Genomic DNA, 11,297 nt, shown 5'->3' on the forward strand with positions numbered 1-11,297 from the left:
TCCTTTGTTTCCCAGGATACTTTGTCTTAGTTCCCCTTTTCCTCAGTTTAAAATTAGCCATGTTCCCTTGTTGCCCAAAACCCCTGCGAGGGCTATCTTATGTTGATGATGATGATGATGATGATGATGATCATTATTATTTTCTTTATGCTAGTGATGTTCACACATACAACACTAGATATGCTTCAAAAAGCAACTTCTATAAAGCACGATTCAGGACTAATATTGGAAAAACAATGCTGTCAACACTGGCAGCTGACCACTGGCAAAAACTACCACATGACATTAAAGGGGCGAGGTCACGCAATGTTAGGCAATTTAAGCACTGATCGATTGGTCATAGAATTAACTAAAATATTAAAATAACTGTTCAAAACTATAGAAGAACTCTAACAAAACACAGGAAGCCAAGAAGGGACATGGATGGACAAAACTGGAGAGGATTGAAATGGATTGAATTTGGGTAAATTTGAAAAACGTTGGCCCACCTTTTTTCAAATTTATATCAGTCTATATCAAAATGTCGTTTACAAAGCTGGAAAATCATTCTCAGCTGTTATGTGGCCGTGATTTTGCAAATGAAAGACTCTTACTCTGCCAATTTGACATTTAGAGCTCATAAATAACAAAGTTAAACAAAATTACCTAAAATTGCGTGACCTAGCCCCTTTAAAGAACTCAATCTTTTCATTTTCTCGAGAAAAGCTAAGTTTGGCATTGAGCTGATTAGGCTCAAGTGGGTGCATTATAAACAACCGGCTGCTTAACATCAGGCCCTTGGAGGAAGAAGTGGGGGGGGGGGGGGGGAGGGTAGGGTGGGGTGGGGTAGGAGGGGTGAGGAAAAGAAGGGGTCCTTTCTTGTTTTTGTTTATGCCACATAATTATCACTCCTTTGTTCAACTGGCATTATTGCATTTATAATTCATATTCGTATAAACATAACAACTTTCTTTAATTTTCCAGACATGTTTCGACGGTACATCCGTCATCTTCAGTGTTACATATTTTGAAATCGCCGTTGAATTTAAAGCGCGCGCGATCTTACAAACTTCGTTACATTGCGTTGTCAATATTGCGTATTAAATCAAAACAGAACAAAACAAAAATTTAAATGAGTGAGGCTTAGTTCCTTACAGGGAGAGAGTCAGGTTAATGTGTTTCACCTGCTAGTTGAGATCGGGCTTCTCCCATTTTATATACATGGATTCCTTAAGCTTCACTTGGTACTTAGTGGCTGCAGAGTCCAGGATCTCGAAGCAATCCGGTTTGCAGGATGCCTTACAAAACTCTGAACTCTGCAGATGTTTAAAAACGTTCGAAGATCTGTCTGAAAGTAAGTGCTCGCGCACTCGTGTGGATAAGTGTCGGCTGGTTTCACCAACATAACAAGCATTACAACTTGCACACGAAAATTTATAGACCACACGCGTGCGAAGCCCTACAGGGACAACATCTTTCACATTAAAAAGATTCCTGACTTTGAAAGTAGTGAAGACTAACCTTATATCAATAGGTTTACATAACCGATTAGCAAGTTTGCGTATACTCCTCTGTGCCGTGACTGAGAAGTACCCAACGTGTAATGTTCTTTAGGTGTTTCCTGGGGCTCGATTCCTGAATGAGACCGTGTTTTCCCTCCCTTGACTGCTGTCTGGATATATTTAGAAATATATTTGTTGATAAGGTTCTCATGGAAGAGATTGTCTACGTAGACGATACATTTTGCCTTTTCCGCTCTGAACGGGATGCAACCCTTTTCTTCAATTACATCAACAATCAACACCCCAATATACGCTTTACAATGGAACGGGAAGCTGACCATGTTCTACCTTTCCTAGATGTTCTAATCAATAACACTGACCCGCACCAAAGTGTAACCACCGTTTACCGGAAAAAAACTTTCACAGGTTTGCTCACCAGTTATCTGAGTTTTTGCCCCTTTACCTATAAATTGGGGTTAATCAAAACCTTGATTGATAGAACTTTTAAGATAAACAACACTTGGATGGGGTTCCATACTGACCTTCAAAAATTGTCTGTCATTCTGCAGTTATTGATTAGAACATCTAGGAAAGGTAGAACATGGTCAGCTTCCCGTTCCATTGTAAAGCGTATATTGGGGTGTTGATTGTTGATATAATTGAAGAAAAGGGTTGCATCCCGTTCAGAGCGGAAAAGGCAAAATGTATCGTCTACGTAGACAATCTCTTCCATGAGAACCTTATCAACAAATATATTTCTAAATATATTCAGACAGCAGTCAAGGGAGGGAAAACACAGTCTCATTCAGGAATCGAGCCCCAGGAAACACCTAAGTTTTTCTTTAAAATCCCTTACGTTGGGCACTTCTCAGTCACGGCACAGAGGAGTATACGCAAACTTGCTAATCGGTTATGTAAACCTATTGATATAAGGTTAGTCTTCACCACTTTCAAAGTCAGGAATCTTTTTAATGTGAAAGATGCTGTCCCTGTAGGGCTTCGCACGCGTGTGGTCTATAAATTTTCGTGTGCAAGTTGTAATGCTTGTTATGTTGGTGAAACCAGCCGACACTTATCCACACGAGTGCGCGAGCACTTACTTTCAGACAGATCTTCGAACGTTTTTAAACATCTGCAGAGTTCAGAGTTTTGTAAGGCATCCTGCAAACCAGATTGCTTCGAGATCCTGGACTCTGCAGCCACTAAGTACCAAGTGAAGCTTAAGGAATCCATGTATATAAAGTGGGAGAAGAACGATCTCAACCAGCAGGTGAAACACATTAACCTGACTCTCTCCCTGTAAGGAACTAAGCCTCACTCATTTAAATTTTTGTTTTGTTCTGTTTTGATTTAATACGCAATATTGACAACGCAATGTAACGAAGTTTGTAAGATCGCGCGCGCTTTAAATTCAACGGCGATTTCAAAATATGTAACACTGAAGATGACGGATGTACCGTCGAAACATGTCTGGAAAATTAAAGAAAGTTGTTATGTTTATACGACTATCTATATTGTTGCTGCTATCTAGACCTTTTGGATAATTCATATTCCATTTTAATAAAAAATCAGAGCAACCAACACAGTGGAGGGTGTAAACTGCAGGTTGCAGGTCATTGTTTCATCATGAGAGCTGAAACAACCCAAACCTTTACTAATGCTAGCATTAGGCTCAAACACTATGCTTTAGATAATGTTTAAGCCGAAGGTTAGCATTTTTACAAAGGTTTGGGTTGTTTCAGTTATGGTAAAACAATGACATGGAAATGTACATGTATTATTATTATTTGAAGTGTCTGTTATAAATGAAACTAGGAGAAGAAGAGAGAAGTGTTCCTCTCACTTATTGTCTCTTTTCTTAAGTGACCTGCTCTTTACTTATAAAAATAAAAAATAAAAATAAAAAATAAAAAAACAAGTACATGAAAAGAAACCTTTCTCTTCTTTTGACTGTCTTGTATTCATTTTCAGTCAGACCTTTTAAACTGCCTTTGCTGGGAATCACAGGGACTGGAAAGTACCTCACTCCTATTCTTGGCACGTTTAGCTTTCCTATCCAATGTTCCTGATGGCAACAGAATCTCCCAGAGTTAGACTGTGTTGGCAGAGTGTGTAAAGTGCAGGTTAGGCTTGGATGTCATATTGTTTTACCATAATTGAAACAAAAGTAAGGGGCAGCTCACTTCGGAAAAGAGACAATAAGTGAGAGGATCACTTCTTCCTAGTTTCATTTATAACACACACTTCAAATAATAATACATACCTGAGTGGCTTCATAGCTCAGTTGGTAGAGCAGTACACCACATTGCAAAAGTTATGGGTTCGTGTAGAAGCTAGCTGAGGTTTTTATGGGTCTTATATATAAGAGACAATAAAAAATTATCGGTTCAACCGCTTAGATAAGTGCAAAAATTACTTCTCCCTTTCATGAAAAACTGTTTGTTGGGTAGAAAATAATTAACCTGTCATTGTGATAATGGCAAAAATTTATGCAAAGATTAGTAAAGATTTTTAGAGGATTGATGAGTCAGATGGGACTGGGAAATTTTAGCAAACAACAAAATATCTGAACTAAATGGAGAAATGATCCTCGCATGCACTTACCGGTATCTGGACAATTTAAGCATTGTACAAATAAGTGCAAGGATGATCATTTCTCTTTTTTGTCTCTGAAGCCTGCACTTCAAATAGCTACATTTATTATATTGATCCCTCTTACGGGAACACATGAGCCTAACAAATTGACCTGTTCCCAACTGTGCAGCTTCGTAGCCCAGTTGGTAGAGCATTGCACCAACATCCCTTACATCATGGGTTCGAATTCCGTTGGAAGAACCTGAAATTTTTTAGGTGTCAATAAACTAAGGCAATTGCGAGGATCATTTCTCTATTGCTTTATTTCATTATTACGTTTTATTGATGTCTGTTTACAAAGATAGATATTACGTTTTGCGAAGAATTGTTACTTACATTTCTTGCAAGTTCTCACACAAAATAAGTTAATTGGCTTCTGACAGTTAGGGTATACCATATTCACTAAGCACTGGTGTCAGGTCTTCCATTGTCAAAGTGTATCGCTCATCCTTGAAGAAAGTTACAATTATAATAATAGCAAAACTTTAAAGATCCAAAACCTCTTTCTCTACAATTATCAAAGCCTTTAGGTAGAAAAATTTAAAAATATAATTATATGTAAATCAAGGACATAGGACGAAAAATAATAATAGTTTTCCCTTCTCATTGAAAAAAAAAAAAATTATTTCATTGTAGCACACCCCCATATTAGTGGAGCACTTTGTTTCTTGGTATACCAAGACTGTGATACTGTCTGACTTCTAGAGGAGAGAGTCTTTCGTAATGACAAACCTGTCATGCAATTAAAAAAAAAAACAAATACGACTGGTGCACAGTAACAGCAAAATGATGGGGTTTGTGAAATGCTTAAATTAATTCCATTTTGATTAAAGATAAATCACCACTATCCATCAGCTGAATATCAGTCTCTGAGTTGCTAGTTTTTGGGAAGTGCACAAGGTGCCATCCTTGGAGAAATAATACTGTAACAGTTACAGTAGTTATTATTGGTAGAGTGAATCCACTCCTTGATTTGGAGGGTGAAGGATCTCTGCAATCTCCCAGACAGGCTCCTCCTACGGGAGAGGGCTCAGACAAATGCATAGCTGACGTTGGTGGATTCATATTTCTCTGAGTGACTATTTAGTATTTTACTTCAATTTCATCATTGCAAGAGGCTACTAATCTCTGGACAACATCAACTGCTGAATGTTCACCACAAATATGAATTTCTGGGCAGAGCAGACCTGTTTGAGAAATGATCATTTTTGATAATTATGCGAGTGGTCATTGCAGTTCATGGGTAACTACTCGTAAAGCAGTTCAAAGGAAGCTTTATGCAGTGTTTGACAATTACTTTCTTACTAATTTGCCCTTTGGGCAACCAGAGTTTTGTTTTTTTGGTTGCCAATGAATGGCCCACCTTCCAAAGACCTGTTGCCCATTAAATCTCAAAGGAGGCTTGCTAAAAATGTCCATTTTGTGTAAAATGTGTGTAAAATGGGTTTGAAAGACCTGAGTGTGACTCCTGCTGTGTGTCCATGGTGTTCTAGTACCCTTCACAGTTTTGCTTTGACAAGCCATTTTCCTTTTCTATAAGAGATCAAGGGAGATTCCTTGAATAACTCTCTGAGATTAGCCTGGTTTTGAATTAAATGTCATTTGTACAATAGTATGTTCTTAAAGCCTTTCAAAGCTGGTTGAAATTGGATGAAAAGAGGTAGAATTTCAATATCAAAGTGCACTGAGTGGAAGCTAAGTATGTCTGGCAAAAATTAAACAAGAACTGTCATTACAACACAACTTATGTTCTCTTACATTTGTAACATTTCTGTGACTAAAGATCAGTTATTTTGCATGTACAGTGCAGTGTACAGAACGAATTTCAAAAGAGATAAATTAGCATTACTTAAAACTTCTCACAAAAGGAAGAATGGTGAAGTTCAAGTGTTGAACAAATACTGTAGGAGAACATCTCTGGAAATAACAGGTACTTCAAAACAAAAAACAATACAACTACACAGAAGCATTACTTAAACAAAATAAAACAGGATAGATTGAAAGAACTTTTCATTTCTTAAAATGAAAAAAGAGGAGAGCATTCAGCATTTCTGACCATTTCTGTTGCAAAATAAATTAACTTAGGTATAAATCATGCCTAATGCACTTAACTCAAGAATTGTACGTAAGCTTTAAGGACGATATGAATGATGTAATATTTACACAGCTTTTCAATCAAATCACGAGAAAAACACGGCATTTCATCTCTCTTTACGTGTAACTTACAGTGATTTCCAATGCTGTGTCTTCTCATGCATGAGTGCCTTAGTATTATAGACCATGCTAAATTGAATACATCGTACGATCAGCTGTTATTGCTTTAGTTTGAAGTTTGTTTGATATCACCTCTACATGTGTATGGCTACTGTGGTCGTTTTTAACTCCAGTGAGGCGACTTGAGTGTCACAACTTAAGCCCACGAGGTCGCACCGCCATTTTGGCTGCCTCCACGCTTGCACATGCGCAGACATTTGACCGCTGTGTTCATGTCACTGGCAATCTCGACCCCAGAGCTCTTCTCTTGAGGCTCTGGTGACGAGAATGATGTCACTGGCGAAAAATGTCTGCGCATGAGTCGCGCAATATGGCACGTGATACGTTTCCGGGACTATCATTGGTTCTCGTGAGAAAAGCACTCCCCAGAAGAACAGAAAAATGGCTGCCGTTTGAGAATCGGCAGCTTGTTGGTTTCCGTTCTTTTTAGAGCGATCAAGGCTAGTTTGAACGCCAGTTTCAAGTGGAATGTATTCTTAGAGAACGTCTTTGTTGTGTAAAACGTTTGCAAGTCCAATCCAACTGGTATCCTCGGAAAATTTGCTCCTGGAAAATTTTATTTCGTGGTATAAGAGCTGCGAAACAGGTGAGTTTTTTACGCAATTTTTAATGTAGAAAGTTTGTTGCCACCGGGTACAAAAAGTTACTGTAATGTGCAAAAAGCAGGATTCCCAAGGTTTCCGTTCAAGTGTGAATTGGCTTGTACCAGGTGGCAGGGAAATGGCAATATTATGCAACGTGAAGGTTATTTTTTTCTCCGTTACTCCTTACGATCGGCACCTCTACATGAATGATCAATGATTCGATCAGATTTGAATTTGATTTTGAGTGTGATTGTGTCATTGGGAACGTAACCCTAGCATCAAATATTTTAAATAGCTGCTTTTAAGGTAATTATATTCTCTTTTCTGGTCAATATGTCTAAGTTATTATACTTTTTAGCAGTCACAACTCACCGATCCTTGTCAGTTAGTTTAATTATTTTGTGCGTTGAAATAGTTACCAAGTTATGGATTTGCAATTAATTTGTGTTTAAGGCACGTTTTTGCCCCTGCCACAATCCATGTTTTATAATTAGCTATAAATAATGTTTGGAAGAACAGAAGTGTAGGTGCATTACTACAGCTATACAGTTGTATATAGACCATCTACATGTATACCGGTATCTATAGATTCAGATTCGTGACTGTTTGCATGTAACAAATCATTTTTTAATAGACTATTGTTTTGTGGAAGCATTAATGGTGTAATTTTGGTTTTAGGGGACTGCCATGTGTTGTCGGATCAAGTAATCTGTTTTGAGTGAATGGATGGTTGACAGTGGATAGTTGTTCCTAAAAGGAAGCATTATTGCCATGGAATGTTTTGGTTACACCCCACATGTTGTTCTTTTCTTAGATGACAAAATTTATTAATATATCACATGATTTGGAGCTACAGCTAGAAACATTGACAATCCCATGCATAAGGTTTCATTGGGTTTGATAGCAGTAAAATATTTTAGAAAAATGTTTAAAGCTTTTATCATAACTTCTCGTCTTGGTCCTGCTGGACTTCAAATATGCTCTACCATTTTGAACAAGGATAATTATTTTCTACTTCTTATCCCTTTTTGTGCAGATGTCCTATGTCTCTCACATAGTTAGTTTTAAGTTCTTATTTCCTGTAGTGTATCTTTATTATATTTAGCACGTGATCCAACAAGCAAGTATTATTGCTTTAATATTGATTGTGTTTGAATAAAGGATATTGTTGTCTTGTCTTGTAGGTAAGGCAAAACAGCCTCAGTTGTATTTGCATTATTATTTCTGGATGTTACTTTTAAAGGGAAACCATTAAAAAGTGCACATAGTTTGCAGGAGTCCAGGAAAAATATTCAAAATATTCATTTATTTGAAGTTCCTGAAGCAGGTAGATCTTGAAGAGTTTACGTAACGATATTTGGAATATACAGCATTTGTATTTGGGAATGGTTAAGTCCACAGAATTTATTTTCTTTATGTTGAGAAGTACTGTAAGAGCTGTCAGGTAACTCAGATGGAAATTTGACAGACCTTAGCTGTAATTCAAATTATTGGTACAGTTTTGGTCGTTAGTGGAACATAATATTATAATGGGACATTTTTTAGTGAGTGATTAACCCATTGACTCCCGGGGATTCCCCATTGACGAGTAAAATTGTCTGGTGTTAGGCAGAGTAAAATACTAAGTATGGCCGCTTTAGGGGTGAAAGGGTTAAAGTGCTATTATTAGTTTGACTTACTTTTTCTTCATTTGAACCAAAACAAGTTCACGATTAATCATCACCTCCACCATGCCTTTGTTTGCTTTGCTTTGGCTTTTAGAACAAAGTATCAAAGTTGAAGGTGGTGGCTCAAGGAGTAAACTTTGCCACAAAGGCAGGTTAAAAAGACTATATCATGGTATTTGAGTATTATTGTAGAACAAATTTGCCTATATCATTAAAGTCATTAAATGAATGGCAATCCAAACATGAGGATGCAGTTTGCTCAGGAGGGGTCTTCCCTATAACAATGGCAGGCCACTTACTGGAATTCTTTTTAAAACAACCCTTGAAGGTAACAGAACCTGGTTTTGTGGACGTAGGCTAAAGAAATCTGACGCCTTAGAGGAACCAGTTCTAAAGTGACAAATGACTGGCATTTTATAATTCATAAGTAAAAGTTATTTGCTCGTGTACCAAATTGTCCTGCAGTTCGTTTTTCAGATTGATAACCTTAACCCTTTCACTCCCAAGAGTGCCACTTGTAGATTTTACTCTGTCTAACGCCAGACGATTTTACTCGTCAATGGGGAACCCCACGGGGGTGAAAGGGTTAAATGTACTGGAGCAACTCTGCCAGCTGTTTGGTCTGAGCATCATGAGCAGTATAAATCCACAATTTTTTTCTCCAAAAAGGAACAACAAGAACCCCTGTCATTTTTGTAAGGGAGTCCCCCTTGCGGCAGTTTGTTTACTTTACCACCATTGTTTAATACTATCCAGGGACTAAAGCAAGGATGGAAATAGATTACAGTTTGAAAAAATATGCCCACTTTTTTTTACTTCTTACACTTACTGCATTCAACTTTAATTTATTCATCCTTGGAAATGGTAGGAATGATTAGTATTCTTTAAAGCAATTGCTAAAAGTTCATTGCACCTAATGTTGAAATATTTTTTACATACGGAAAAGTAACAGGAGTTATTTCTGTGAAGTCTTATCCAGAAAACTCCAACATGGGATTACACCCCTTTCAAATGTAGCTTTGTATGCCTTTGCTCAATGACTTTGAACAATTATTACAGAAATATGAAGTTATGGAATTTTGTAAAAGTTAAATCTAATGGAAGGGGATTAAAATTATTGAAACTGCTGTTGCAACCAGAGTCCACAAAGAAGGGTTAAATAATTTATTGCACTGGAAGTAATTAGTAGGCCAGCATGAAATTTGTTTTGGATGATGGCACTGAATCACTGTCAACAAGTTTTTTAAACTTTGAAGTACTAATTTTATATCCTCCTGCTGTTTCATTGCTTGAAGGTAAAATCAATTCTTGATTGATTATTTTTGTTTTCACATTAACCCACCACAATGTGATGAAAGCATATTGTTAGCTGTAGTAATATTTTGTTACAGTAAAATCCTCTCTTCTAGTGAGCTGGATTTCTGATCAAATTTTTGAACTTGTAATATTGTTGTTTTGGCTATTCAGACTTAACCTAATCTATGTTTATTTCTATAATTTGGAGGAAAGCAAACAATTGGCATTTTGCTTGAAACGACTATCGCAAAATATAATTGCAACTAAAAGGTTTCCTCCTAGTGTACCCAATATGACGTGCAATGACATGTTATGTATGATATTGGTTATTATTGCTGCTAAATTCACTTTAAAAGTTATTTTTGAACGACTGAAATACATTTCTAGATTTTCAGGGAGCTCATGCATTTCTTTTTTTTCCTCCGTCTTAATAAATTTGCCTCTATGGACCACTTGAATGGCAATTTTAACAACTTAATTTTGAAAAAAAATGCAAAAATCTTAACACTTTCTGTTATATGCGGGCTCCCGCGGAAACAGTGTGTCAATATGTAGTCGTAAGAGAAACCATTTGGAAATTTATATGGTATCTTTTTTGTTCCACTTTTTAAAAGATAAACGCATTAATTGTAATCAAGATGGTACTCCATTAGCCGGTAAGCTCCACAAACGAATTTCCACTCAAACAGTGTCACAGCAACCTAGACTCGCGTTGACCTTGAAAATTTTAAAGAAATTTCCCTCGTAGCACTGTTGGCTGAAAAGAGAATCTCGCTGGCATAAAAACGCACTACGCAGTCAAAACATTCGTCCGTTTTACTGGCCTGAAAAAGGGTTTTTTTAAAATCGACGGAGATCTGATACACACGCGATGGCAGCCATGTTTGGTTTGAGCTATTGAAGTCACATGACAAGGCCTCGACCAATCAGACAATTTTCGGCAGTGAATGTGTTCATATGGTATTCCCTGTTACAAATATTATTTGCATAAGCTAAGAGTGAGGGCCACTAGGAAGAATACTTTTATAGTAATTAATAGGTGTTACCCTCTTTAATAAAGGAATACTGTATTAAGAGTGACCATTGCCTTCAGAAATGAAAATACATGTAACAGAAAAATTGCAAAATTTACAAGGTAACAGAAAAATAACAGTTACCGGTAGCCTCAAATAAGACCGTCAAGCTGAAGCTTCTATAAGAAAAAATGTTGCAAGTTGTTGACAGTGAGCTAAAACCAATTAAGCACTCCTCTGTGTTTAACTGCATGATTTTCCATAATAAAAGTCAGTATGAACTTATTGGCAGGGCCACTCTTGGTTGATTCCATTACACACTTTTTTGAAAACAAATTAAAACTGATA

General features: G+C 37.0%; 1 protein-coding gene and 1 long non-coding RNA gene across 5 annotated transcripts in view; one reads left to right on the forward strand and one right to left on the reverse strand.

Moving 5' to 3' along the window:
• Nucleotides 1-6,588, reverse strand: part of LOC138042132 (major facilitator superfamily domain-containing protein 12-like) — a 50,230-nt gene extending 43,642 nt beyond the window's left edge. For 2 of the 4 annotated variants that reach the window (XM_068887918.1, XM_068887917.1), the window contains exons 1-2: nt 6,342-6,480; nt 4,452-5,648 (exon numbers count right to left, since the gene is read on the reverse strand). The gene's annotated coding sequence lies outside the window, so the exon portion shown is untranslated. Of the gene's footprint in view, nt 1-2,023; nt 2,067-4,451; nt 5,649-6,341 lie in introns of all 4 variants that reach the window. The other 2 variants (XM_068887916.1, XR_011130926.1) reach the window with 2 other exon arrangements.
• A 166-nt stretch (nt 6,589-6,754) lies between these two features.
• On the forward strand, nt 6,755-8,182 carry LOC138042167 (uncharacterized). Its single transcript, XR_011130937.1, has 2 exons — nt 6,755-6,975; nt 7,652-8,182. It is a non-coding gene; the product is annotated as an uncharacterized lncRNA (long non-coding RNA).
• Nucleotides 8,183-11,297: the final 3,115 nt, after the last annotated feature.

This window comes from Montipora capricornis, chromosome 3 (genome assembly GCF_036669925.1).
Source record: "Montipora capricornis isolate CH-2021 chromosome 3, ASM3666992v2, whole genome shotgun sequence".
NCBI lineage: Eukaryota > Metazoa > Cnidaria > Anthozoa > Scleractinia > Acroporidae > Montipora > Montipora capricornis.